Raw genomic sequence first — 4,459 nt, 5'->3', positions numbered from 1 at the left:
GGAGCATGAAGAAAATCACTCTCACTTTATAATGTCGCTTACTGATTTTCTTTTCATTCGATGACCTAGGTAACTCGATTTTAATCCTGAGCTAACCATGAACTCCTGTTTATTCAGAATTATACTTAGATTTGCATAGGTGAGAGTGGCTCAAGTTTGCCGACTCAATAGGCCTTCCATTTCAGGGGTAAGATTGGATAAATGGCTGGAGACGTGGGGTGCAAGATGGAATTCACTCCTACCCACTTTTAAGGATAGAAGAGAGGTAGTTCCCTTAAGCATTGACTCTAGGTCTTGAACAAGGGGCCCCACCCTCTCATTGGCCTGAGAGGGATTCGGTTTACTTGTTAAACCACAAACAAATTGTTCATTAGGGGATCAGTGAGACATAAGAAACAAGAAGTAACTTCAAGGGTAAAATGGTAATTGACCCAGCTCTAGTTACGAACAACCTGTGAATGTCCTAGTAGTTCATACAGTGAGGGGAGTGCAACTACTAGGCTATAGTGGAGTGTCCTAGTAGTTAACGAATTATATATTCCATATATTTAACCACATTTTTTGTTTTATTTACGACTTAAACAAAAAGAAAGAATCTGAGATATTTAAATCTATTTAAATAAGATTTAAATATCTTAATCAAATATGTGTCGGAATTGATTGGGATTTGCATTTGAATTAATATTAAATATTAATTAAATAGTTTAATTAATCATTTAATATTACTTTAATTTGAAAANTGAAATTAATAGTTGAATCAAAATTTGACTTCATTTAATGGAAAAATCCATGTTTGAGTTGGTGGAATTTTGAGGTGTCAAAATTTGGTTTAACCAAACTTGCATGCTTGCCAAATAAACCCCACAATTTTTAGTGGAATGTTGAGTGTCAAAAATTTGGTGAACTCAATCTTGCATGCTTGCCACATAATCCCAAACATTTGAGTGGAATTTTGAGTATCAAAATTTGGTGATCTCAAATTTGCATGAACATGCAAATATGACTCTATAAATAGAGTGATCATGGTACATGGAAGGTCTTCCAAGGGCAAAACCTTCCCAAAAAAAAAAAATCACAAACTCTCTCTTCATATATACTAAATCCCTCCCAAGTTTAGTCACTCACTAGATTCCACAATTCCGTTCTAAGGTCGGGGAATAGTGGAGAAGACACTAGTGGTGGTTCGAAACCGGTTCGTAAGGAAAAAAAAAACTTGAGCGACAAAAGGTTAGTATTCAAACTCATTTAGTTTTAATGCTTTTGAACATGCTAGCTAATTTACTTAGATCCAAATTGCTTCTGCATGTGTTATATGAACACCATCAACTGTATCGCTTGGAACGCATGAAGCCTTGGACACAGGATTGTTAGGTGCATAGCTAATGCCGTAAATCCTAGGGGGAGTGTCTTGGAGAACGAATCAATAACAAAACAACAACAAAGAAAGTACCAGGAACAAGAGAAAGATCAAGGTCTAGAACAAGGATTAAGATCCAAGTTCTAAGAACAAGAACCAAGAACCAAGAACCATGTACTATGGCCCTTAAAGGATAACCAACGTTTCATAATCTAGGGACTAAGGTCCGCAGGATAATCAAGATAAGAACCCCAAGTCAAGAACAAGAATTGGAGAACTTAAGTACTTACAACAATAACAAGAACAAGAACAAGACAACAACAAATAATGTGGTACCCTAGAATATTAAGGACACAATTAAGAACCTACAAGTAGGCTACTTACAGAGTCTTTGTCTCGTTCTTTATTCTCCATTTTTTTAGGTAATAAAGAGTTTGTCAAGGTCAGGAGCAGACTCTGAAGTAGGTGCCATAGACAAACCTCACTCGTTGTCCTCAACCCATTTGTTTTAAAATATTTTGTGCTTGTTCCTTATTTTATGTTTTAAATACTTATGTATAAACTTTATTTTGATATTATGTAAATATAATTTTTTAAATTCTTTTGTTTATTTCACAAAAAATTTACTCGTCTTTTAGAACCATCGCGACAGCCCGATCCTTACAGAGTGGTATCAGAGCCTAAGGTTTCTCTATGTCCTAGCTTAGGAGGACTCCCTACCGAGACCAAGTAAGTATGCCTTTAAACTCTTAACTTTATGTATGCCTAGAATTTTAAGTTATTGGATGCATGATCTCTATCTTCATCATTCATTGTCTGTTTATAGTGGCCCCTGAATCTAGTATCCAAGTTGAGTTATTATACTCTACTAAACATATTTCTACAACGAGTAAATCATATTTACTTTGTTGTGTCTTTTCGGCTTTCTTCTCTGCAAAGTATTTTGGGTAGTTTCTCTTCCAGTGTCCGTTTTGGTTGCAATGGAAACATTTTCCTTTATCTGCTTTTTGAACATTGTGTTTTCGGTTAGTAGGAATCTTATTTTTCTCTTTACCCTTTGTCTTCATCAAAACACTATTGAAGGACCAGACTTATTTTTGGAGGACGATCCTCGTAGTAATTTTTTGGAGATAGCAACATTTGCTTCTCCTGTTTGTCTCTTGTTCGTTAAGAGGGATTGATAAGTCTGTAGCACATTGAGAAGAGTAGTCAAGTTATATTCTATTTTGTTCATTATCACATTTGTGCGAAACTTGAAGAAGCTCTTTGAAAGAGACTCCATGGTAAAACTAACTTGACTCTTCTCATCTATGACAGCTTCATTTTCTTCCGCCACATTGAAATGGACCATCATGTCCAAGACATGTTCTCTAACTGAGATCCCTTCTTTCATACGGTAGTTGTAAACGTATTTTATTGCATCATGTCTAAGGGAGAAAGCCGGTTGTCCAAAACATCCCCTTCAGAGATTCCATAATCTTTTTAGCAGTACCCATAACATTGCGTTTCTTAGCCAAAACATCTGTCATATGTATCCTGAACTATTCGGTTTGCATTTGAGCTGGGGTTTGGAGGACATTCCTTAGTTAAAAAAAACCTTAAATCATCAATTACAAGTATTGTGTTTAGGTTTGATTTTCAAGTTGCGTAATTGTCGCCGTTTAATTTCTCAAAAGCGAGTAATTGTACTGTTGAGTTTGTAATGCTATGATATAAAGAAAATTCTATTAGTGATTTGACTTAATCCTGTTTAATCCAATCATTTTTAGCAAATGTAATAATGTACCCAAAATTATTAATTTGCAACGATACTTTAGTGAGTTAGAGCAACTACTACTGAGGGGCAGCCAATCACTCATTCACTAAACCAAGACATTCTTGACTTAAACGATAATTCTAGAATAACTCTTGTTCCTATAGTGTTTTTAGTTATCGCTATTTTGGTCAAGAATATACTAACTCTTAGTAATTCTTCGTAAGTGTGACCCGCCAGTTTCAGATCTCAGAGATCAGTCCCAACAATGCTATCGAATGAAAAAGCCAAAGTTGGGAATGGACCTACGAAATCCTATCCATTTATGGAGTTTGCGTTGTTTCGACTCCCATGTTACAACCCTCCGAATAGGTAGTTGCTCTAGGGCAACATGCAGGTGGAACATGGGAATCTCACGGTGCTACCTAGTGGTGGAGACCATAGGACGTGTTGATATACTTCCTTCTCCCACTTACTATAAATACTTTCTCTATTCACCTTGTTATTGACTCATGCAAATACCTTCCGAATGGAGGACGCTCCCAGGGCGACACGAGACCGAGCATGAATCTCACGGTGTGAATTTTCCAGAGAGCGTGAAAGGAAAACGATGTATCTCATATACCTTTTTCCTCCCACTATGTATTTTAGACGGTTGGGTATACTCATTACTTATGTATATTCCGGCTAACTGAATATAACTTAAGTCTAGGTGAGTTTTCTAAAACTTACATCACACAAGCATTCTCATAAAACTGGGCTAACTAAGCTCAAGTACTGATCTGATCTCCAGGTAGTACGTGTTCCGTAAACCGTCAACTTAAGTACCTCCAGCCTTAGACAAGATCGTGCCATGTGAGCTTTCTTAAAATTGCAATTTTATAAGACACGACCTATTTTAACTATTAAAATTGATCGTGCTCGGTTCTTAACCCTAAGTGAGCATGCACTTATCTTTATTATAGATTTTAATGTCTATCTTGATATATGACGTTGAAAATAACCTATAACATGCATCTAGCATGCTTTATATTACAATTACATAATCATCCATTCCATGCAATAATATAACAATTTATATCTATCACTCATGGAACTCTAAACATGCATACTATATATTATAACATACTTGGAATGCATGAAACATGCTTAGCCTATGGTGGGATTTTAAATCTATATGACATACTTTATGCATATACATTTTCTATTTAATTAAAACATGCATTCATAATGCATAATTCATTAAACACACTAAAGTGGATTGGTTTTGGCATTTTAAAGCAAGCAATTAACTAAATTATTACATTAATAATTAAAAATAACTTGAATCGCTCCTGAGGATCACGAGC

At 35.5% G+C, this 4,459-nt stretch overlaps 1 long non-coding RNA gene across 1 annotated transcript in view; it reads right to left on the bottom strand.

The window, feature by feature from the left end:
• Positions 1 to 1,154, bottom strand: part of LOC111472800 — a 5,305-nt gene extending 4,151 nt beyond the window's left edge. Inside the window, exons 1-2 of the long non-coding RNA XR_002715488.1 lie at positions 1,077 to 1,154; positions 450 to 452 (exon numbers count right to left, since the gene is read on the bottom strand). This is a non-coding gene — a long non-coding RNA (uncharacterized LOC111472800). The remainder of the gene's footprint in view (positions 1 to 449; positions 453 to 1,076) is intronic.
• Positions 1,155 to 4,459: the final 3,305 nt, after the last annotated feature.

The sequence above is a fragment of the Cucurbita maxima genome, unplaced genomic scaffold, assembly GCF_002738345.1.
Source record: "Cucurbita maxima cultivar Rimu unplaced genomic scaffold, Cmax_1.0 Cma_Scf00087, whole genome shotgun sequence".
Lineage (NCBI taxonomy): Eukaryota > Viridiplantae > Streptophyta > Magnoliopsida > Cucurbitales > Cucurbitaceae > Cucurbita > Cucurbita maxima.
Note: the sequence above shows the minus strand (reverse complement) of the source record. Positions and strands in the feature narration are given on the sequence as shown.